Below are 26,026 nucleotides of genomic sequence, written 5' to 3' on the forward strand. Positions count from 1 at the left end.
AATTTGAGCAATAAAGTCATAATGTGATTGCTAACCACTCTATGTACATGAAGCTCTTGAAACTATGTCTCACTCTACTCAGCACATTGCCTGTGGGCTTCCCTTTCACCAGTTTCTTACCCCTAAGAGGCCACATTGTTTGCTGCTCATCAGAAGAGTGACTCTGTGATCTTAGGATGCCACAACTTAACTCGCCCAGCTCATTTCTGTATCAATTCCTGCTAAAAGGTCATTTTTGTTTTAACTGGTTGGTTGAGTCAGATGATAAGTGAAATATGATTCATGTGTATAACAGCTTCCCATCCCTGCTCCTTTGCCAGCCCCTAACTCCACCCCTCAAATCAAAGTTCTGCTTAGCGCTCAAGATGTACAACTAATAGCTCTTCTTTGTATGTGAATGACTAGTTAATTTTCCATCTTCTAACTCAGAAACCAATAGAACAGACCAAAGATACATGGACTCATAAATAGTGGACACCTGGGGGAAAAGAGTTCTAGGCCAAGAGAACAGAAACTACAAAGGCTCTGAGGCAGAAGCGTGCTTGACATTGTACTCCTGTGTACTGGTGTTGTGCCTTCTATAACAGCTAAACAAGAAAACCCCCAAAAGGATCACAGGGCAGCAAAGCTACCAATGGTAGAGTTGTGTATCTGAGACTCAGAAAATATACTCCTTGATAGCATACAAGGGAAATAGGAGGAAATTTCAAGATAAGTCAAAGGTTTCTTATGTCATGGTAGCCCAGGGTACAAAAGTACAAGCTGATGTTAATTAACATCAAGAAATATTCCTAGAAAAGAAACATACCAAAACCTTGCCACACACAGAGGTGTTCAAGAATAAATGTATACTTGTAACGGTAAAACTGGGCTCGCTTAATGATTTGGTGGGATTCATTTGTGAGACACATAAAAAATGTCACATGAATGTTATTAACAGGCTTCTGCCACATGCACACCCCTCTGCATTTATAGTAGTGAATCAGAACACTTGGAATCATGCATCATCCTACACTTCTGGATATTCCCATCTACTAGATTCTTATCAAAAAGCAAGATGAAAAGAGAAAAAGATCAAAGCTGCTTCTTCTATCTCACTTAAAACATGGCAGTAATAATTTGAGCTATGGAGTTGATCACTTTGAATTATAGGATGCTAGTTAGAACTTAGACATCATCTAGGATAATCAGCTCATTTTTCAATGAACAACTGTCCACTGTCCGCACCCCCCTCCCTTTACTGCCCTATCCTCTCGCCACTGTCCTGCCCCCTCCCCTTCACCAGTTTCTGGTGCTGACTCTAACATGCCTCCTGCTTGCTGATCAGAGACCTGATAAAGGAAGACCTGACCTTTTACAAGGGCAGCTCCAGGGATCTAAGCAGCAGAAGGGCTAAGATGCTACCATTCAAGCACTGAAGACCAGCTGACTTCTGCTGCTGGATTTTTTTCTACTCCAGATTTAAGTTATCAGACAAGAGGGATACCAATTGACCTGCCTTGGGTCAAGTGCCTATCCTTTGGTAGGGTTAGAGAATTCGGCATCCCTATCAGAACCACATGGAAGTGAGGATGGTAGAGATAGACAGAAAAAAGATAGAAGATAGAAGAGAAAAACACTTCTGTCAACTCCTAAAATTAACTGCTCTGTTCTGGAATTTTGCATGTGTGTCACGAAGGCTTATTTTTGGACCTTCTTTCTGTCTTGGGACCCAGTTTTTAGATTCAACAATCTTGTGTGATTGGTCTTGATTTTGGTTCTGGACTATGCTTTGCAACCCTGCTTATCCCACAGTTTTAGGAAGAGCAAATATACTGCTACTCTGCTCACACTGTTGTGGGTTACTCTTTAGCAAAGGCAGTCAAAGCACTCCCATCTCTTAGCTCCATAATGGACAAGCTGAGCAGAAACAGACTCAGCAGAGATAGGGGAAACTTTGCCTAAGATGCTACAGATAGTTAGAGGCAGGTTCAGGACTAGAACTCAGGTATACTGATTTCCCATCCAGTGCTCTTTCCTTCTGTAGTAATTATTTCCAGTCCAACATTTGAGAGCTAACCAGAAAAGGAGAATAGAGTTATTGCCAGAACATCAGCACATTCAGAAGAGTTTGAAAGCATGTGCCTTTTTGTGTGCAGGGATTGTGATTTGAACACGTTAAAAATTAGAAATAGAATGTCAGCAGTCGTGTCCTGCTGGTATTGTAAAAAATCTTAAGAAGACAGATGGTAGTTTTGAAATAGAAGATTTAAAGAACTTTGTACTTTGCACTTTTCCACACATGTGACAGGTGGGAAAGGAAAAATGGCAGGAGGAAGACTGTCACGCATTCAGAGACAAGGTTCACACAGCCAGTTTTGGAGGTGAGCCAGATTACTGGACTGCAGCTCTATTATGAGGTGTTACTTTCTCTATCACTTTGGGAGTGGGCGCTGTAGCTGGCGCCCACATTTACCATTGACTGCTCCACTACCTGCAACACACCCTATTTTGGAATCTCCTTCATTTGGAAACAGGGAGTGGCACAGGGAGGTCCCACATATGACCTCCCTGTTTTTATTAAGCCCATCCCCAGGGAAAAAGAACAAGAAAGATTCCAACAGAAGATAAAGCAAAAAAAAAAAAAAAAAATTAGACAAAATTTACCTGTCTCTGTGGCTATGTCAGAGAGGACACACAAAGGGGAAGATCCAAGGATGTGTTTATATGATGGAGGAAAGAAGGGCTTGCTCCCTTGTTCATGAGAGAAAATAGTATCTGCAGCATTGTGTATGAGCACTCTAATTTGTGTTTATTATTTTTACATTTTCAGTCTTCCCAACTATATGTGGAGCAGTATCATTATCACTTGCCTCCACATATCTACAGCACTTCATATGGTGATTTGCAAACTGTATATGCTTAATTGTACTTAATTTGCAAACTGTAAATGCTTATTTCTGAGAATAAAATACAAGTTTAAAATTTTTGTTGACTTTTAAAATCAATTGTATCTTAATGGAAGTTACTGAGTTACTCCTCAATTTCTGTTGCATTTCCACACATAATCCCTTAAGCCTTTTAGGTAAATCCTCAGTATTAATAAGAATATGATTTTAATCTGGATTACCATGAAGCAATTAGATTTGGCATGCAGTTTGTTGATAAAATAAGAGAACCATAAAACTAGAAGCAGCACAAGCTTTGACACTCAAGGGAGTATTTTCCAGGATAATTAATTGCCAATTTTATTTTAAATACCATTATTTACCAAAATTATAGTTATATTCAGTATATATCATAAATTCTATGTGAATATGTATGGTAAAATGAACATAGTTAATTGTGTAAATAACATAATAATACATATCTATATCTTAAGTATCTTTTTAAAACTGTACACCTAATGCTTTGATATTCTGAATTAGTTTTCTAGGGTTGCCGTAACAAAGTACCACAAACTGGGGGGTTTAAACAACAGAACTTTATTCTCACAGTTCTGGAGGCTGGGAGTTCAAGATCCAGCTGCCAGGATGGCATAGTTCTGGTGTGGGCCCTCTTATGAGTTGCAAATTTTCTTTGTATCTTCCACTTTCCTGATAGAAAATCTTGACGTCTCTTGTGAAGAAAAAAGACTTCTGTGCACATACAGATTACTCCATCCTGTGCTACTCTCAGTCCTGCAGCCTGACCCATTCTACTTCCTGAGGGACCTAGAACCAACTCAAGCATTTTCAACTTCCCCCCATGGTTCTCACTGGTTTTAGCTCTTTACAAACAATAAGCTTCTCAATCAGCTGTCTATTCTTTGACCTTTCATTCCACAATTTTTTCCCACCAGCATTTAAGTGTGGTCGAATCTCCTCCAGTGCTGTCTCCTCTACCTTCTACCCCAAATCTCTTCCCCTGTCAAAGTCAAACTTCTTGAAAGAATTAATTCTTATTTCCACTTCCCGCCTCCCATTTACTCCTCACCCCAGGGCAAGTAGCTTTTGATTTCTACCACTTTAAAGAAAGTACTGCAAAGCACAACATAAAGCTCAAACTGCTAAATCCAATAAACATTTTTTTTGGTCTTTTTCTTACTTATTACTCAGCAGTATTTGACAAAATTGGCCATGCCCTTCTTTTGAAATGTTCTTTTTCCATATATCTCCCTGCTCGGTCCTTCTTTTTTTTTTTTTTTTTTTTTTTGGCAGCTGCCACTCCTCCATTCACCCCTTAAATACAGATTTCCTCCATTCTTTGTCCTAGGCTCCTGGCGCTCCTCACTCTGCACCCTCTCTCTGAGTAATCTCTTCCTGTTGCTGGCTTCAATTTCCATCTTATTTTGATGATTCCCAAATCTATCACTCCAGCCATCTGCTTTATAGACATGTCTTCCCAGAAGTCCTACAGGCCTTTCAGACATAATGTTCTGAATCTGAACTCATCATCTTCCCCCGACAAACCTGCTCTTTCTCCTGGGCCATCACCTCCTCCCTAGGTGTCCAAGGCAGAAAACTGGCAGCATCCTCAACTCTTAATCCCTTCCCATTACTGACTCTCATCTCCTTCCTGGATTTCACCCTCCTCACTGGCTTTCCTCCCTCTGCTGCCATACGGAGGCTGCAGTGGTGCTTTAAAGTAAGCCAACTTGCTCATCACCCTGATTAACCACCAAACAAATAAACCCTGCTTCTCAGTTCGTGCTTTCTCTGTAGCTTCCATATTTCATCACTCTCCCCTTGCATCTTTAGTCAATAAGTTTCCTCTTTTCCTAGCACCCATTGTGATTTTTCCTGTGTTGCTCCCTTTACTGGAATACTCTTTTCTCCATTATCCCTTAAAATGGCAAACTCCTACTCTCTCAGCTCTTCCCCTGGCTGTGAGACTTGGGGTAAGTTAACTTAGCTATGCTTCAGTTTCCTCTTAAGTAAAATAGGGATAATACCAATAATATTTGCTCCATGAATGTTACAAAAACCAAATGAAAAGAAAATATGCTTAGGACTTAAACTGAAACATACAAGGTACTCAATAAGTATTAGCTATTATTATTATTATTACTTATTGGACTCTGTTTATATGTCACTTTATCCAGGACTCCTTGCCTGACTTGGAAAATCTCAGTGAGGAGACCCTCCTAACTACTTCCATGATCCAGTTCCTCTGCATTGTAATTGCTGCTTATTTGTCTGTCTGCTCCTCTCCCTACCACTTGCACATATTCCCTTCTCACCAAGGTACCCTGTAAGCCCTGTGGGAGAAGGAACCATAACTATCAGTTTTACTGTGGTATTCATATTCCTAGGAGAAGCTCGCAATTTTTTGTTGTCTGAATGAATATAGATGCAAAATTATTTCAATGTTTGATTGCTCTCTGTTTCTGCTAAGTCACCACTTTCTGAACCAGCTCTGAAGTGCTTGAACTCTTATTGAGCATGGGATTTGCGGCTATGTATAATCTTGCTAAGATTAGAAAGGACTATTAATGAGGTACAGCCTTTTTGACAGTACTGTCCAGTTTAGGTACATCATAACTCCAATTAGCCTTGGCAACACCCCAGCAACTAATAAACTGAATTCTGCGTATCCTATTTGAGAGCAGAAGCTAATTAGACAAATTATGGTCTATCTGGTATTGGCATTTGTCTGGGAGACCCAGACTAACTGCAATAACCAATCACTGTCTTTGAAATGTAATGTAGGTCCCAGCTTGACTATTAGCAGCACTCACTTTAAATTGATACATACCCAGTGGTTTGCTGGCACATGTTTAATACCTGGCTCTCAGGGGAAAAGCCCTAATTTTAGTGTTTGCTCATTTTCATGGTGTAAACAGTCCTACCTTGACTGATGTCAATGTGACACTGCCAAATTCCTGAAATTTTACCAATAACTTTTTGCAAGCGGTGCAAGCAGGCTCCAGCACACTGCAGTCTAGATGGGTCGGTAGGGAGACTAGGTGAGCTTTACCTTCATGAATAAGAAATTCTCTTAAGAACATGAGAGTTAACTGTTCATAGTTGGAGAAAAATTTTGAAAGAAAGTAATGATTCTGAGAGTGGCCTGGATCAGAATATTGCCAGGCTTTCCCTTAACATATGTGCACCTTAATAACTAGGGCTCTCCTCCTGCAGGCCAGGCTGGCACTGTCCCCTCCGTCATGGGGGAAGGGTGTGGTGGGCAGATGTCCATGTGCTAATTCTTAAAGTCTATGGATAGATTATATTAACTGACAAAGGAGAATTAAGACTGCAGATGGAATTAATGTTGTAAATCAGCTAGCTTTAAAGTAGAGAGGTTATTCTGGATTATCCAGGGGACTCAATGTAATGAGAAGCGTCCTTAAAAGTGGAAGAGAGAGGCAGAAAAGGGAGAACAGATAAATGGCAGCATGAGAAGGATTTAGCCTAATGATCCTGGCTTTGAAGAAAGCGGGGGAATCTACAAGCAGAAAAGGGTGGATGACCTCTAGAAGCTGGCAGAGAGGCACAGAAACAGTGTCACTAGAGCCATCCTAAAGAAACTGAGCCTGGCTGACATCCTGATATTAGCCCAGTGAGACCCATGCTAGATTTCTAACCTACAGAACTGTAATGTAATACATTTGTATTTGTCTTGTTTCAAGCCTCTGTACTTGAGATAATTTATGACAGGAAACTAATACCAAAAATCCTCTGTACTTGTTAAGTCCTTGCTTAACTTTGACTTTTTATCTAGTGGGCTCCAAATTATTGGCTCTTCAGCCTTAACTGTAATTCTGCCTCTGGTCCTTTGGTCTTAGTAATTGCATTTGATGTTGCTAGCATTTGAAATGTGGCTTTACCAAATAGATTATGCTTTGTCTACCTCCCTGCACTATCGCCCTTTTAGCAGATCCCCAGACAAGTCACCCTTCACTGTCATGAGGGAGAAGGGGGTTTAGCTGGGCAAAGCCTCAACACCATTCCTTTCCTTTCCATTTCCATGGTCCTCACTGTATCCCATGTTCCCAGCACTTACATCCTGGACAATTTCTTTTTCTTTTATTTTTTTTTTAGAGACAGGGTCTCATTATGTTGCCCAGGCTGGAGTGCATTGGCTATTTATAGATGCAATCCCACAACTGATCATCATGGGAGTTTTTACCTGCTCCATTTCTGACCTGGGCTGATTCACCCCACCTAGGCAACCTGGTGGTTCCCTGTTCCCGGGAGGTGACCATATTGATGCTGAACTTAGTGCAGACACCCAATCAGCGTAGCACACTACAGCCCAGAACCCCTAGGCTGAAGCCATCCTCCCACCTCAGTCTCTGAGTAGCTAGGACTATAGGCACGGACCATTGCGCCCGGCAATCCTGGACAATTTCAATGACCCTTCCTCCAACCCATTAAGAAGGTCAACCCTCCTAAAAAGAAACAATAAGTGTCACTTGTGCCTCCTGACTTAAGTATGAAGACTTTGGATTAGCATTTACAGCTTCCCATTATTTTGCCTCAACTTTTTCTGAAAGTATTTCTCCAAATTATTCTACTGAAATTTATAATTTAATCTCAATGGTACCTACAGCTGTTTTGTATCTTCCTGCTTCTTAACTCATATCCATTCACTACCCATCATCCAACAAATATTTACTGAGTGGTTGCCGTTTTCTAATAGCTGTTCTGGGCATGGTAAAAGGCACAAAAAAAGATAAGACCCTCCAAATGGGCAAGATAATAGCTATGCTATTGCAGATCTCACAACCTAATGAAAGACACTGACATATGAACACAAAATTTCAGTAAAATATGGCAACAGATGATAGCAACACAAGCCAGGTGCCCGAGAGCTCAGTGGAAGGAATAGTGTGGCTGTCTTCTTTGTGATTCCCTCCTCAACTTAGAAGCAGCTCTGAGTTAGAGGAAAGAGCACTGATCTTGGGAGATAAAAAGCTGGATTTCAGCCAATTAATTTCTGCAATTAATTTCTTGGCAAATTCAATAAATTGATAAGTTTCTATCCATGGAGTAAAAAAAAAAGGGATGGATAATACTCATAGAATTTTATTAAGAGTGAGAATTAATAATGCTCTGTAATTGGAAAAGTGCTATGTATATATGATTCCATGTTTACCTATGAAAAAGGTCAGAATATGCCACCCCAAAATATGCCACTTTGGCATAAGGATTATTTTGAGCTTAAGGCAATTAAAAGCAGAAAACACAGAAAAAGCTCTTTGCCCTCCCCCATTGGCTTAAAAGTAGGACATAAATTTCCCTTTATAAAGGTGCTCCCCTTTCCTTTCCCAAAAAAGAAAGAGATCAACCATTATCATTAGAGACAGAAAGTGTTAAAAGAAAAACTTCAGCTGAATTAAATTAAAAGGAGTTTAATTGAGTAATGAATGATTCACAGATTGGGCAGCCTCCAGAATCACAGCAGATTCAGAGAGACTCCAGAGGTGCCTTGTGGTCAGAACAAATTTATAGACAAAAAAGTAGAGAGACATACCGGAATCGAAAGTGAGGTACAGAAACAGCTGGATTGGTTACAGGTTGGCATTTGCCTTATTTGAACACAGTTTGAACACTCGGCAGTGTATGAGTGGTTGAAATATGGCTGCTAGGATTGGCCAAGACTCAGATATTGTTATAGGCACATACTCCTAAGTTAGGTTTTCAATCTTGTCTACCTATTAAGTTAGGTCACAGTTCATCCACAAGGGCTCAAATATAGAAGTACAGAGTCTTTCTCAGGACATATTTAGTTTGCTTTAACAAAAGTCAGCACCAAGATGAGTCTGTAGGAACAAACCTTACTAAAGCAACCCTTACTTTCCATTAGTTTCCCTTGCATATTACCATCCCACAATTTACTGTCTCTTGAAGCTCAAACCTATTTTCCTTTGCCTTGTCACTTTCCCATAATTTATCACCCTCTGTTAAAATGGTATGTGAGTCCTTGGGTCAAACTGCTTCATTGGTTCTTCCATTCTTTTCTATGAAGGCCTCTGTGCACATAAAAATTAGAATATTAACACAAAAATTTTTGTATGTCTTTTCTTCTGTTAATCTGTATTTTGCCCATTCAATTCAAAGGCCCCAGTGAAAACATGAGAGAATAGAAGAAATATTTCTTTCCTCCTCTACACTTATTTAACCAAAACATATGATTTATGACCCAGATTATATACTATTTATTCTTTCCTTCCTACACGTTTATAGTGCTATTTTTTTGGTGCTCATCATAAAGGAACTGTTTTTCCATCTAAAAATTATGTGTGGTGAAATATAATCAACCTATGGAAAAATGCATAAAACACAAATATGCAACCTAATAAACTACTGTAATAGGAACAACCCTGAACCCTTTCTAGAGTCAAAAACATAACAACAACCTTAGGAGAACCCTATGTATACTTTATATAAGCACTTTTCACATGCTGTTTTATCTGCCTTATTAAATTGCAAGGATTTTGAAGACTGGCATATTAGCCAAGATTCTTATGTTGGAAATGATAAAACCCAAATTAACCAAACTTAAACAGAAAATGAGAAATTTATTGCACACAAAATTAAATGCTGGGAAGTATGCAGTGGAGCTGGACTTAGGATAACCTAGGATGCAAGCACTATCACTTCCTCCCTGTCACTTCCTCTTTTCTCCTTGCTTTCCATCCTCCCTGCTTCTCTCTGCCTGATATCCTCACTGTCACAAAATGGTTCCCCTGGAGACTCATACCCTGTAGTCGTCAGACCAGAAAAGAGATTCTCTTTACTCAGCTTGAGTTTAGAAGTAAAACATCCTGGGAAAGGTCTATTGTCTGACCTGAGGTCCATGCCCCAATCTGTTATCAGGAGGATGAGGTCAGAGAGAGATGCTGGCAACAGAAAACAACAGCTATGACAGAGGCACCATTTCTTGTTCAATACCTCAAATGATCATTACATTCTTCACAGAGGAGGCAATCCTATCATTAATATTGCAAGGGTCTCAGCAGGAACTTCAACTGGGCCTCCTCTGGTATTCAGGCATGTTTGGGTTTGTCAGGAAGACTGCTGAATGTGGTTCTCTGTGTGCCAGGGATCAATGCCTGTGACGGGCTTAAGAGACTTCAGGGAAAAGAATATCACCCTAAGTGAAGTCAGAGACAAGGAGCATCTTTAGTGTAAGGACATCAAAGGACTGGTGATTTCTGAGGACAGAATATGTTTGTTACTCAGATTGTCCCCTAAGCTACCTCTCTGAGACTGAGGTCTATGCGTAGAAAAGAGTTTCTAACAGTTGAGGTCAGATAATTCGTTGTTGCAGGGGCTGTTCCGTACATTGTAGGATGTTTAGCAGCTTCCCTGGATTGACCCTCTAGATACCAATAGCATTCTTATTTTCTAGGCATGCAAAACAGTAATGACTTCAGACATTATGTCCCCTGAGGGACAAAATCACCCTTTCTTGAGAACCACTGGCCTAGAAGGAAGAAGCTATAAAAAGGAGGAAAAGAAGTAAATAAAAACGGAAAGAGCTGCTGTCCAAGGCAGCCATGTAGTCTCACTCGCAATATCTACAAAGGGCCATTTCTTGTGCTAGCAAGGATGCGTAGGGTGAGTTAACAGAGCTCATAGGTAAAATACCTTTGAAAGAACTTGAAATAAAATTTGGGGAAGTCAGGGATGCTAGTTTCTGTTAATCAGACAGACTAAAGCTGGAGAAATATTTTTGTGTTATTTTTGACAGTTCTTATGACATATTTTTACCTTCAGGCTGATATGGCTTGGGAAACATTAGTTAAATTTGAATGAATGGATGATTTTAATGAATGAGGTTAACAATTTTTTTTCTTAATGGCATGCTTCAATTCACACATTACTACTGTGGGGTTAGAATTTTAGAAGTGTCAGGTACATTAATCTACATTATACTACTGTAAAATAGTGATGAACTTTCTGTGAAAATTGATCCCACACAAAGTTCTAAGATTAGAAACTAAAAATTTGATGTATCACCAAGTGTTCAATTTAAATTCCATGATAAGTGGCCTAAACATGAAAGAAAATTTTCAAAATAGGCTACTGTGAGACATCTTCACATTCAGTGGGTTACTCATCAGTTTTTAAAAGAGAATTTATATCTTTAAAACTTGCATTCATTTGTTTTAAAATACCAATTCTGATTCCACTGGAAATGTGTTTTGAAGCAGTAATGGGGCAGGAGAGGATATAATAAAAGAAAATATTAAAAGGAAGTAATAAAATTCCTCAATTAAGTCTACTTTTAAAAGATGGAGAAAATGAAGAGCCGTCTCTCCGCCTGTGCAGTATAGCATCCCTTTCCCTTATGGAGGTAAGAGAACTTCCCTCTTCCTTGGGGGAAGTCCTCCTTCCCCATTTCACATATCCTGTCCTCCCCACCTCTCTTCTCCCTATCTCAGCACAGTGAGAGGTTCATGACCTAGACTTGACCAATTAGATTCTCCTGGGAATTTGAATCTTGGATGGAGTGGAGTTATTTGGGTTCCTGGCTTTACTAAAAGCTTGGATATTCAGGTTTTCCCTCCCAGTCCCTCAATTCTATGAGCCACCAGTATCCTTCCAATTAAGTATCTTCTTCACTTTATTTCCAGTAATGAGGTTATCAATAATCAATTTCAGTTGCTTAAAACAGAAGCAAAGAACTGTAACTAACACAGGAAACTCTGATTTAAAAGTATTGTGACTCATTTGTCACTATGATTAAAGAGAACGGGAAAGGGTTAGGAAAGAATATGGAATTAGAACTGAAAGGTAGATTTCTTGAGTCTATGCTGACCAAACGTTGAAATGTGTTGATATGAAATATCTATTCATATGTGTTTCATTTGTTTGTTTTTGAATCTTCTACTTCTACCAGGTTTATATACAGGTGAAGTTATGTAGTTTCCAATTTTGCTTGATTAATTTTAGGATTCCCACAATATTTAAGCAATTTTTTTCTGACTGTGATGCTTATTATTTTCCAATAATGCAATTAAAAGTGTTATAGTAGCCACTTTTATAAATTGATTCTAAAAAGCAATGCTTTTAATTTACTAATGTATTTTAATATAAATATTATTCATTCTCATAAAAATAATAAACAGTACAGAAAGGTAGACAATGAAAAATAAAAGAGCCACATCATCCCCCTTTTCAGAGAAAATCAAGTTGCTTACTTAAGATATTTCTAGCTATAACTGATATGCCTTTGGTTCCTGGTGTTTTCTCGTACTTGGGCTCTTGCCCATTCAACTAAGTAGGCATTTTATAAAACTTGCCTCAGTGGAGGGATAACATTAGAGACCACAGGTTAAGAAAACCAATCAACCAACCGAATTTGCTTCTTGATGTAATGAGTTTCAAAAGGCCAGTCCTCAGTGGAAAGGCAGGGTCTATTTACACAGGAACAGAAAGAGTTTCAGGGAAAAAAACCTGATGAGGAAGAGTGAATCTTGCTAACTGGGAGGACTGGATAGGCTTCCCTGGGCTGGGATGATGGGAAGATCATGACTACTCAGTAAGGGAACATGGTCCTTTGGGTCAAGGAAAGGGACTTGGTCAAGGAAAATCCTTGGAGAGCAGAGTTGGCATCACAGACACCATCCTCTAACACTATGAGCACTGCTGGTCACCTCCAGGACCTGTTGGCACTGAGTCTTCATTCAACTAAGACCTATACAACTGTTAGTTTTCCTTTCCATGGCGTTCCACCTTCCAAAATCCAGGAGGAGAGAATATGTGCCCTAAGAGGGGCCTATCCTGACCTTTTGATGGCCTAGGACATGTGTGAGTTCCCCAGGTTAGAGAGTGACACACAGCATTGATGGTACTGAGGTGACATGGAAGGTCCAGCACCTTGATGTGTATGGCACTGAACAGAGCCAGCTTCAGATTCACCCCTCTCCTCCTGAGCCAGTAAAATGGAAAAACACACACAATTACACACACACACACACATATCTCCCTCCTTCTCTTCCTCTACTTTTACACAAACTGCATCACATTATACCTATTGATCTTCCACTTGCATTTTTCACTTAGTGATATAGCTTTGATATCAGTCTGCAAAGATCTAATCTGTTTTTTAAATGGCTACTTGGTATCTTCATAATTTGACTGGTCCCCAAATGATGGACCTTTAGTTCTCTCTGTCCCTGTCTCTCTTCTCCCTTCTCCCTCCCCTTTTCTCTCTCAAATATTACCAAGCTATCATGAGTATCCTTTCACATAAGTCTTTGAACTTTTGTTTGAGGTAACCCTAGGATGAATTCTTAGAATTGGAATTACTGGACCAAAAAGTATGAGCTTTTAAGAAAAAAATAATGAATGTAAATATTGACAAGTTGTTTTCCAAAATATTTTTTTGACTTGGATTCTCATAAGCTCTTCTTTACCCATATTCTCTGTAGCACTAGGTATTATAATCTTTTTATAATCTTTGCCAATCTGATACATGAAAATTACAATTTATTTTTAAATCTGCCTTATCTTAATGATGACTAAGAATCCTCTTTATATTTTGTTGAACCTATTTAATTATGTAATTACGATATTCTTTCTTACAGTTAGGGGCTATTTTCTATTCAGCATGTAAATTTTTACAAAGCTCCCATCATGTGTCTAGTTGATTATGTTGAATTAGACTGAAAACAACAACAGCATTTGATATCACAGAATGTGGCAGAGAAAATGTAAACATGAAATAGTTTAACAGTAAAAAGTTTCCTGTGGCACTAGTTTTGAGTTACACTGGCGCTGGCTCCTGATGAATAGGATGAATTAGTTACAAAATGTACCCATAGGTAATTGAGTAAAGCTAAGTGTTAGCTAGAGTTGTTTCGTGTTATCCACTTGAAAACTAGAGAACATCAGCCAAAAATCAATTTTGGTTTTGGCATAATTAATGCTGCTCTGTTCTCTCGAGTAGTACAGTAATTAGAAATATGGCTCAGTGATTCCTTAATGTCACTACTGGTTTGTGACAGAAAACCACGACACTGGCATTAAGAATGACAATTTCCTCCTTACTTGCTTCGGGAGGAGGCAGCTATCAGGAATTGAACAAAGAACTATGACATAGCTCTCTTTCATGATGTAGTTTTAGCTAGAAATCTGATCTGTCTAGAGACAGTTTCAAATCTGATTCTCCCAGAGCTGTTAGAATACAGACTTTATAAAAACTCACAGCACTAGATTTATGCTACCCTCCTATATCTTGGCTCATGGACAAGCTGATGATAGATGAAAAAAATGCTGCAGAAACTTGTGTTCCAAGATGCTTATCAAAGTATATTAAGAGGCAAGCTGAGAAAAACAAAAAAGTGTTACCTACTCAACCAAACTCTAGGATACTTGTTTAAGAAAGTGAAAGAGGTTTCTTTCATGTAAGACCTCAGTCTTTAATATACCAATGTGACATGAACCTAGTTTTCAGTGTTTCCCCAACTCATTTGACCTGGCACCCAATTTCCTATAGTGAATATATGCTATTTTCCAGCCACCCAGTGTCCACTTTTCTTTTTATATCTAGTGGGGCTATGAGCAGGGGTCCCACACTACCACAACTGAGGGACAGGCCAATGCTCCAGGCTAAAACAACTGGAAGCTGCAGACTACAATTGGGAGTACAAAGAGCAATCAATTGGGACTCACCCATTTCAGCAATGGAAGACACCATCTCATAACATTCCTGTCCTGATATTATCCTGTTGTCACTGCTTCTGTGCCCTCTGGAGTTCTCCTGCTGGCTTTCTATCCTGGGTATCTAGCTAGGCTTCCCATCAATTCTTAGAGCTTCTGATATCCTTCTAGTAAGTTCCTTCTTGCCTAAATTAGGCAGAGAGTTTTCAGTTGCAACCAAAGACTCACACTTAAAAAAAATTTATATATTCTTCAGCTCATCCCTCATAACATCACTAGATTGAAACAGGAACAATGTATATTTATTGACAACTAAAAGACCTACGTGGATTATACCACCTAACACATTCTAGGAGCTCAAAAAATTGCTGAACAAATAATAAGTATTCAAAAAAACAGCTTTTGGGAAGTATTATTTTAAGTCATTTTCTTAATAAGGAGAAAGACTATATATAATGGTACCTAAGAGAGAAATGGTGCCTAACACCTAGTTGCTCCTCTAGGAGTGGAGTAAACTGCAACATATGTTTGTGTTGAATTTTGGTGGCTATTGAATAAACTAATGTCTCTTATTTTAGAGAAATAAAATACTTAAGACAAAATATAAACTTTAAATCAATACTAAGGAGCCATTTAGGAAAATCTTGCCCTCTCTGAACTAGACATTTTACTAGGCATTTGCCATTTAAACCTCAACGCCATGTGTCAATGAACAATATTTAGTGAGCCGATACTATGTGGCAGACATTGTGCTAGGGCCAGGAGATACCCTGAGACACTCAGCTTGGGCAGTAAGAGACTCTTCCATAGTCACACAGATGGTGAGTTGGTGATGTAAATATTCTTTTCCTGTGTAAATGCAATTATAGTCTTTGCTCTATTTAATTATACTAAATAAATAGCTGCTATTTATTCTAAACAGATAATCCAATCAATATAGATGGGCTTAAAATTTTAAGTATTCTCACTTTAGTGACAAACACCTTGGGGATCTTAAAGGAGTGTTTTATTTATTGATACCAGTCACTGTCAATATTTTTGGTTCAAAGACGCTTTCATATTCGATTTTCTGATAGAAGACAACGCAATGAAAACTATCAAGTTGCTTATGAAAAATTCTTAGGATGACACTGCACCTAATGTTTGTAGTCAGTTGTTTGTCATTCTTTCCCTTGTCCTATGCTGTGTCCAGGACTGCTAGATAAGTAGGTACCCAGCATCCTAGCGTCCAGATATCAAAACCATGAAAATGAAGCACTGCAAGCCAGACAGATAACCCCCAGAGGAAGCAAACGAATAAACCCCCAAATCCTGTGGATCTATAAGTAGAAAATAATCGCTGAACCACTGATTTGAGACCAATGAGAACATTAAGGACACCTCAAAATAGATCAGGGCACTGTTCCTAGCCCAACTCTGTGGCAGAACATAAACCTGCAAGAAATAGGATTAACATACTATCTTTGCAGTAAGTTAAATCCTGAACTTCTACAAAATACAGTTTACTCCAATTTAGTTACACTCTTCTGGCTACTGGTGTCTTACCTCCACGTCGGACTAAGGTTTTCAATTCGGTGGTGGAATACTTACCTATTAAAATTACCCACTTTGCTTTAGTGTGAGTTTCTCAGCATGTTTTACACAGGAGTGACCTGAATGACTCGGAAGTGGCACTAGAGTGTGCCAGGCCCTGGAATTTAATGGTATGGTTCTGTGGTTGTTGTCTGTTTGCGGTTTTATTGCTGAATTAGTAGTAACCACAGTAATCACACCCCTTCTCATTTCTCAGGCTTGGGGATTTCGTCCACCTCTGGCGGGTTGGTTCCCCTGACGTTTCTTAAAGTTACTGTGAATTTGTTCTGGTCAGTACCATAGAGTGTATTATCCTAAGGAGGGCCACTGTAGGGCCGCTAGGACTAGAGGCAACTTGAACTTCACAAGTTAGCAGAGCAAGGACTCCCTGGAACACCGAGTTAGGGCCACGGGGTCTGTTCGCTCAGATTGCCCGCCAGCCCTGGGAAAGGAGTCTGGGGGCAAGCAGGCTGGGTTCCCGGGTCTCAGTCGCCGCAGTGGTGGCTACAGACTGCGCATGTGACCCAGGGGCCGGCGACGCAGGTGCCGGAGAGCGAGGAGGAGGGCGGCGTGGAGGAGGGTACTTCCGGGACCGGCGGGCGCGCGCTGGCAGCTCGCCGACGGCGGGGGCGGGGGCGGGGGCGGGGGGCGGCAGGGGAGCGAGCGCGCTGGCGGCGGGCGGCGGCGTTGCGCGAGGGGTGGCGAGAGGATGTGCGCGGGATCGCGGGGGAGGGGGAGGGGGAGGGAGCGCGCGGGCTAGCTGGAGGCGGGAGGGGGCGGAGCCCTGTGGCGTCTGAACCCGCCCCGGGGGTGCCAAGGTGCGTCTCCAATCTGACGCGACCGCCTGGGGCGGAGTCAGCGGGACGTGCCCCCTGCAGTGCTGGCTAGGGCTTTTTATTTACTAGGGAGCAGTTTCCCCGCGCGACAGTTCGGGAGCGCGCAGGCAGTCGCGCGCACACACGCACGCAAGCACACACACACACACACATACACTTTCGCACACACAAACACGCTAGGACGCTCGTCTTCGCTACTGCATCCCCGAACCAGCAGAGCGAAGCTACTGCGGGTTCTCTTAACCTCAGCATCGTGGGGCGAAGCAGAGCCATTGTGCATCAAGGAGAGGCCGGTGCCTGCGCTGCCGTCTCTGGCACCTAACCCAGCAGACCGCTCACCCCATCGGGTAAGCCAGTCTCTCTCCTTGTAACCTGTTCTGCAGACCTGAGGAAGAGGGTGGGAGGCTGCTGGTGCGCCAAGTGGGGGCAGACCCGGAGTTGACATTTCAGGGGCTTGCAGCCCATGCAGCCTCTGCCCGTGTCGTCTAACGGGAGCAGCCACTACTCAGGTTACTTATGCTGCCAGCCCTGGAGTCGCTCCCCCTTTCTTCCCTCCCCCTGAGCCCAATATGTACTGTGCTCCTTGGTTGCCAAGGAGACTTGCTTAAACATCAGCCGTGGGACATCTATTGAAAGAACTGGTTTCTTAAATGATGCCGTTATTTATTTTGATATTTAAAATAAAATATACACTGAGGACCTTGTCGTAATTTGGCATTTGTTAATCTGTATTCAGGTGGCGGTTTCATTCAACTTCAAGAAAAGCCGTAATTGCACTATATGGTATGCTTTAAAAAGGATTCGTCAGATGAATTTTTCAACGGATTGTGTCTTGAATCATAATTTACTCCCATTTTGGTGATCTTATAAAGAAAGATGACTGCAGTTTAGATCCCTTCTTCCCCTCTATTTCCAGTTTTATTTTGCAGTTCACTTAGTCGTGATTATTTTAAATTAAAAGCAGATGATTTAATTGTGTTTCCCCACACAAGAATGAGCTTCTATTGTAAATTGACCAGAACAGGAATACGTTTGTGAATTCGTAACGTAAGAAGGTAGCATTCATGACATACATCTTTGCTAGCATTTTTATATCCCCTGCATCAGTATTGAAGCGCAGTTTTTTGCACCTCTGCTCATTTCTGAGAAGATTCTGTTTTTTAAAAAATCTCTTATTGATTATTTTTAGATCTATCTCTATACACAGATAGAGATAGATATAAAATGTGTGCCATGGCTTACTAGAGCTTATATGAAAGTGCAGTTGTTTTTGCTTTTTGTTTTTTTTCTGATGGGACTGGGTCCTCTACTGGAACACTGATAGGCCAATGGAAGAGGTCAGCCTAATACCTGGGCTGTCAGTTTTGTTTTATTTTGAGGTCTCGGGTGTCTATTGGGTGAACTTGTAACACAGTACTTGAAGGCATCAGCAATCCAGTAATTACACTTTGCACGAATTTCATGCCTCCATCACAAACAAATGGCCCAGTAAAGATCCACTGGCATTCAAGAATTAATTTTGTTTTCCTTTGATATTTGTTCATCTTTTCTACTTCTTGTTAAATGACCCAAGGAAATAAGTCAAATTCTTCTAATTTAGATTTTAAACTCTGTCATAGAGAGTGTAATAAATAATGTGAGGAGCAAGTAAGCCAAATAATGACAGAGGTAGATAGAGGGGATTTATGCAATTCACAGAGCTTTGGGAGATGAATGATGACAAACATTTTACATTACAGTGTAGAAAGCACTTTTCATATACTTCTTTTTTAATCCTCACAACAACCCTTTGAGGCCAATAAATTACCTTCCATTTAAAGCTGAGGAACCCAAGACTCAAACCTTGCTGAAGGTCACAGCTAGTGAATGGGGAAGCCCTTTCTGGATCCAGTCTCCTTGCCTTTAAAAAAAAGGTGTGTGTGCGTTTCAGATGTGTGCAGGGATCTGACAAGTGAGATAAAGGAGTGGAGCAGACCTAGACAAGACACGTGGGAGAGAGGGTAGGGAGTGGAGTGTGAACTGTGGCCTCTGGAACTTGCAAACCACTGTAAAGGAGGCAGCTCCCACTCCACTGTAGCCGATTGTTACTGTCCAGGCTGTAAAACATGACAGTTTTTTAAGGAAAACAGAAGCTTCTGGATTTTTTTAATGAGGTATCCTTAATTTTAAAAACTGTAAGGACCACATTAAAAATTGTATCTGGGTCATATCTGGCCTGTGGCCTGCTAGTTAGCAACCCATAATTACTGATGTCTCACTCAATTATAAGTTAGTATTCTCTAACAAAATACTGATGTGAAAAAAAATCCATCATTGTGAGTGATCAGCTTTTTATTTCAATATTAAAGTCTAATAAATGCTCTACCTTTGTTTTTCAATAAACAGGTTCAAAAATTTTTTGAGGTTTCCTAGATCTCTGTCTTATATCTCAGAAAATAAAAGACCATGAAGTGCTCTAAAATAGGAATTTTTGAATCTGGTGAAACAAAAGCATATATAGTTTAGAACTTATGTTCCTGGCTTAATGTTTTTTTTCTTGCCATAAGGCCAAGAAGTGGAGAAAAACTCAGTTGAGTGCTTGTTATAGGAAGACGTAGGATTGGTCAGCAAATGGAGCATCCTGAGCCTTTAATGAAAATGTCTGATTAAAGTGTTAGATAATTAGGTAAAACCCACCACTGAATACTGCAAGATGCCAAAGGAATGAAAACATAAGTGGGAACTCAGAGACATTAAATCCCAGCACCCTGGTACATAAAATGTTTACTCCTTTAATAACTATCTTGTAGTGAGGTAAATACATCTTGAGAAGCTGCCATTTTCTCGTGTTTCTCCTAGAGCTACAGAGATGCTAGTGGACTTCACTGAAGTAGGTAAGTAGTCAGAGAGGAGTGTCATTTTATTTACATTGTCTCTTTGGTGGATCCAGAGAGGTGTAGTTAAAAGGAAAAGCCAAAAGATTTGAACAGCGACTTCTCATGGTTCTCTTATTCCAAAATCCCCCTCTGGAAAGATGCCTTAACAGTAAATAAAGCCATTTCAGTTTTCCTTTCATGGAAATATGTTGCACCTCTAGTAAGGAGCTATGCAGGTGTGTGTTAGTAATGTTCTAACAAAGTCCTGGCTGAGTGCATGGAGATACCGTCTCTGCCCTCAATGATTCAGAGCAAACACACTGCTCCTGGCAGCGTCCACTTTTCGAGCTCTTCTGTGAGCAAGCTACTTCCATATCGGCTTCACAATGACTCTATAAAGTGGGCATCTTATTTCCATTTTACAGATGGAGGATCTAAGACTGTGAAGTCCAATTGGAGCAATGAAAGAAATCTTGCAACTTCAGCTGCTCTTCTCTCTTCACATTCCTTCTTCTCAACTGTTACCTAATGCAGGTTATAGACATGTACCTAATTGTGATTTTGAGGGAGTTATGTGTTAAATGTTACAATGGAAATATAAGATTCCATAGAAGCTCAGACACAGGGAAAAATTTTTAAATGTTCTGATTGTGGAGATCAGGTCTGTCCCTAGGTAGTAGGGGGATTAGTGCTGGAACTTGATGGCTGGGTATGATTATATTAAATGAAAATCCTTATAGCTATTGAAAGATGGGAGAGTCTCCACCAGACAGTCTGTTGGAAATGTGGGTTAAGAGGATGATGCTAGTGATACCTAATATTGATGAGCTTACTGTAGCTGAGCGAGTGATGAAAGCTGTGGAAGAACTATGGTCTGGAAGATGGAGTGCAGCAGAGGATGCAACTGCGGATGGGTGGGAGGGGATGGAGGAAGACAAATTTGGGAAGGAGACTAGGAGAGGAGTTGTAGCCATAGAGGAGAATCTGGAGAATGTAGTACTGATTCTTCTAAAGACTGAACATAAAGTCAAGGGACAAACCAAGTATTATATTCTCTATACAGAGACTGGCACACAATAAATACCCATAAACCATGATGATGTGTCTACATTTTTAATGTCCGATGGCTGGTACATAATTTCCTCTCATGATATCACTTTTCTATAGAAAAAGCATACACGTTTTATATGAATTCATTTGGAGTGGGTAAATATATGGATTTTCAAAAATGGGAAAAGATTCTGGCAAATTAGATGATAAAAGATGTAATCTTTTTTTTCTAGTAGAGTCATAGACTTGGAGGCTAAGGAGGCTCTTACAGATACAGATTTTAAGGTTGCATATACTTTTGATGAAGTCTTATATGTTTGGGACAAGTAAAGGAAAAATGTGGGCTGTAAACCATTTGAAAAGCTGTACTCAAATCTAGACAGAAGGCTTTGGTGACAGATAAATGTACTATAATCTTGATCCTGGTTGGGTCAATGTTTTTATTTATTACATCAGTAGAGATATGAAAGAAATGTGACAAGCAAGTGGGAGTTAGACTTGCATTTAAGTACTAGATCTTCAGTGACTGGGTGGGAGAGCTACCTGTTAGAATGTTCAGCACAAGGTATCAGGATGAAATAAAATAGGAGGCGTCATAGCAAGAGTCTAGCACTGGGGATATTTGTCATGACAGGAATTTACTTTAAAGTTGGAGGGATTTTAATTCCTATCAAGAACAATATAAGCCAATATGATGATTTGCTCTTCACAGATATATTTGGCAAGTAATGGAAAATATTATGAAAAAATGATACTGTAAGGAGCCCATCTTTCTTAATAAGCAAGGGGCTTTTTGGTGACAGCAGAGATAGATGTGGCTATGTCTCTGTGTCAGGCAGTGTCTTACTTCCCTTCTCTGCTTATAAGACTGCTTATTATTTCAGAATTGTTTTCCAATTTGTAGAGCAGAACTTAAGAATTTATCCTAGAACATTTTACTTTCTCTCTTGTTGAGAATTAGTAAATAGAATTCATTTTGTTCACCTTTTTCCTGGCATTTCTAATCAGAACCTTCATTCCCAGGCCCTTCTTGTCAAGATCTTTACCTAAGAGGAGCTGAGCATTGTGAAATGCTCAACTTTCTTCATATTTCTTTTGTTCTTTCCCTATTTTGTATACACATTGCAATGCATTAATGTATTTAATTTAACTTGATTTTGACATATGGCACTATAAGTTTTGGTGAGATTTTTAAACGAACTATGTAGGAAAAAAAACAGTTTTGCAGACTTGACTTGGAGTCAGATTAGTTCCACATATGGCAGAAAGCATTGAAAGCTGTAAATTTGTCTAAAATAGCTTCTTCCCTTGCAAGGTTGGAGTCACCAACCTGATAAGATAATTTTTAAATGAAGAAGAAATGTCTTTGGCAGTTTTCATGGACTCTTGACAACATTTTCCTACATGTTTATTTGAGGCATAATGTATTCTACTTTCCATGCCAGATAAGCCAGTACCAGTTACTTAGAAGCAGGCTACCCCCTCCCTTCCCCACCCAGATGATACAACCCGTTTGTTATACAAGATATTGATGGAAAAAGAAGTCCCATCCTAGCTGATTGCTTCAGTGAGAACATATTTGATGCTAATGGCACAGACAATAGAGCAGTGGAGGAGGCATTTTGCAATTTTTTATGACACAAGTTCTGATACCTCATTTAAAATCATTACTTAGAAACCTTATTATTTATGATTTTTAGTTCTACAATTGAAAGTGCAAGGTAGCATGGCACAACCAGAAGAACCTGAGCCTTGGAGCCTGGATTTGAATACTAAATCTGATACTTCTTGGTTCTGTGACTCACAATCCAGTTACATATCCCCTCTAACTCTCATTTTCCTCATCTGTAAAATGGGAATTATGTTACCTAGATTATGGAGTTGTTTTAAGATTAAATAAGAAATGCATAGAAACATCTAGTACATTGTTGGTGTGTAATAAAATCTCAGTACTTATTAATTCCTTCCCTCTGCCTCCCCTTTCCCCACTCCTTTGCCTTCCTCAAAATGATGGTGGAATTCATTTAAATTTCCTGAGCCGTATAAAATGTTTTAATCTGGTGTGCCGACCTTGGAGCAGAGCTACCCTCATTATGCTATGGAGCTTTTAGTGATGCAGTACGCTGCTTAGATGGGCTCTCCCAGGGAGAGGGATGCATAGCTTGGACTCAATGATGTATTTTCTCTCTGACTGTTCCCTCTTTTATGCAGCTCCTGGAGCATCGGCCTGGTCACAAGGAAAAGGAGGGAGGGTCAGTCAGTTTCCTCCTACCCAGGCAGCTCTCTGGGCTCTATCATAGGATCTCTTCAGGGGTCCACATCTGCAAAAAGCACAGAGCTGCCCCTTGTGTTCTCTGTAGAATTAATAGTGGCAGCATCAAGTACCTGGCGGGTACAGACCTCCTAGCCTTTCTGCAAGGTCAATTTCTAGAGCCCACATCTTTCTTGACAACTAGAAGTTTCCCTTCATGCTGAATTATGTAAATTTTATGAAAAGGTCAAAAGCTTACCAGGATAAAAAACAAACAAACAAACAAAAAACACTCCTCAAATTCTCTTTCAAGTCAGATAGGATTAAAATCTTCCCGAACAGAATACTTTCTAGTTAAATCTATGTTTTTTTCTTTTTCTCTGCACCACGACCTCACTCATTCCCTGTTCCCACCAGCAACTCCTTCTTCTGTGTTGAAATATCATGTGGATTTCTGACGACCCAGGAGTGCACATGAGATTAGTATGGCCTGACTCTTTTCAAAGTCACCCCCCGGCTCATGGGCTTAAGAAGAACCTAGACAGCAGCAGGAACTGCTAGCAGCCTACCACATTTGTAGGAAGTTAGCCTGAGCAGTATATTGTAGGATCCCATAGACTGAGCTAAGCTTTGTTTTCATCATACAATGGATTATAAAGCCCGTCCTTAAATAAAATACTTTTTCTTGTGCTAAATGTGTTCTGCTTATACCTGGTATGGATGTATGCATATGTTTATATATTTCAGTATTTCTAAAGATATAGTGCAATTTCATAATTCAGATGCATTTTTACTAGTTGGTAACATTACTTGAGATACCTAAAATAAGAAAGACAAGTTTAGTGATTGTTAAAGACAGAAAATCCTTTACTCATTTCTTTATAGCTCCAGAAAAGAATATGGTAAAAAATGTTTTGTAATGGAGATTGATTATAGTGAGATGTAGATTCTCAGCTGAAAAATATGGTAGCCGAGATGACATCAGTGCCAAGTCTTTTGTCTGCATCACATTCACAGACCAGCAAAGTTACAAAATCATTATGAAAAAAAGCCTACTCTAAATGTGAAGATACCAGTTTATTCTAAACTACTCCCCAAGCAATAGTTATGGTTATTATTTTGGAAATTTAGGTTCATAATTAATATGGATATCTGAGTGGAGGAGATTTATTTTGATAGAGTCTCTCGTTCACTTGTTTCCTCATCTACTCTGCTTGACATTTTCTGAAAGGAGACTTTCTGTTAAAAAAAAATACTGTTTTGTGATAGGCAGTGGTGTAGATGTAATCAGATGCCCCTTTGGCTGCATGAAGATTCACTAGTCTTTCCTAGCCTGATGTCCTTGAGCTGATAGAACTGACTGGGTTTTTTTTTTTTTTTTTTTTTTTTTTTTGAGATTTCAAAGCCTAAAGAAATATGGAATCAATGTTTTTTTTTCCCATGAAAACATTAATTACCTACAATCTGATTTAATTTTGCCATAGCTTATCTTCTTTAGCTTTGGGCCAAAGCTATTTATCATTTCTTGGAGGTATTCAAGATCACCTACAGATGGGGCCTCCTAATAGAGCAAAAGTCATTTAAGAAACTCATGCACAGCCCTTAGGCCTTTCTATATAGCATTTAACTTGACTTTTTTCTGAAATCCCTAAGATTTGTGAGTCTTAGTGTCATTTGTAGGGTTTTCTGATGTTTCCCTTCTCTCACCTTGTACTATTTCACAAAGTTGTCAATTTTTTCCCCCCACCTTTTTTTTTTGAGACAGATTCTCGCTCTGTCACCGAGGCTGGAGTGCAGTGGTATAGTCAGCTCATTGCAGACTTAATCTCCTGGGCTCAAGCAATCCTACCACCTCAGTCTCCCATGTAGTTGGAACTATAGGTATGTATCACCACACCCAGCTAATTTTTAAAAATTTTTTTGTAGAGATGGGTGTCTCACTATGTTTCCCTGGCTGGTCTCGAGCTCCTGGGCTCAAGCGATTCTTCCACCTTGGCCTTCCAAAGTGCTGGAATTAGAGATCTGAGCCACTGTACCTTACCAAGTTGCCAATTTTTGATTTCTGTGTTTCATGCTGTTTTTATCAATGTTAGCCATCAGAAGCCTGCAATTAATTATTGTCATTACATTTTGTTAATTGCTTTAACATCAAATATTAATATATTCTGTATATGTAACTGCCAAGGGGTTTGCAGATGTGGGTGGAATTCTTTGACCAGCACATTATTTTCCTAGTGGTTAAGGGTTTAGTGGTTAAGGATTTCACTAGCATGGAATTAGGACAGGATGAATTAGTTACATGGTTTATCTGTGCAGGAGCATCACCCCAACATAACGCCTTTGAAAACAACGACATATTTTACTCCTGGACCCAGTGAGGGATGAAATTCCCATACCCCTCAAAACATGTGCCTTGATTACTGAATTTTTCCTTTTGGGCACTGTATTCTTGGAATTCTGCTTCCTCTACTTGGACCTCTTTTGGGAGATTTATATCCTGTGATTGCTTCAGAATTCTGTTGCCATCCATTCTTTGTTCATGTGGAAACTTAGAGTGCCTCAGTCAGCAGCTATTGGTGTAAGACTCTTTTGTTGGATGCAGGGACAAGGCAAGGTTGGAAGAGGACTTCTTGCCTCTCAACATTAAGTGAGCCCTTCACATCAGTGGCCAACTGTTGACCAAGATGTTTAAGAAACACAGGTTATCATTGCTCTCAAGAACTTCCTTAGTTCTTAGATGTGATTCATTTCCCCTTTGTATCTGGAGCCTCATGGTTGACCTCAGGGATGGAAGCATATTGACAGTTTCAGGAGAGAGTCTTTCTATGTGGTGGAATAGCACCCACCAGTATCTTAGCTGGGACAGAGGGTCATCTCCCAGGA

General features: G+C 39.9%; 1 protein-coding gene across 10 annotated transcripts in view; it reads left to right on the forward strand.

The window, feature by feature from the left end:
• KLHL32 (kelch like family member 32) overlaps nt 1-26,026 on the forward strand; it is a 256,154-nt gene that overhangs the window by 9,505 nt on the left and 220,623 nt on the right. For 2 of the 10 annotated variants that reach the window (XM_055113970.2, XM_055113969.2), the window contains exons 1-2: nt 16,974-17,334; nt 24,909-25,024. The exons of 1 other annotated variant lie outside the window; for it this stretch is intronic. The gene's annotated coding sequence lies outside the window, so the exon portion shown is untranslated. Of the gene's footprint in view, nt 1-16,897; nt 17,335-24,908; nt 25,025-26,026 lie in introns of those variants that run through there. 7 more of the 10 variants (XR_008955686.2, XM_057302566.2, XM_055113968.2 and 4 more) reach the window with 6 other exon arrangements.

This window comes from Pan paniscus, chromosome 5, assembly GCF_029289425.2.
Source record: "Pan paniscus chromosome 5, NHGRI_mPanPan1-v2.0_pri, whole genome shotgun sequence".
In the NCBI taxonomy this organism is placed as follows: domain Eukaryota; kingdom Metazoa; phylum Chordata; class Mammalia; order Primates; family Hominidae; genus Pan; species Pan paniscus.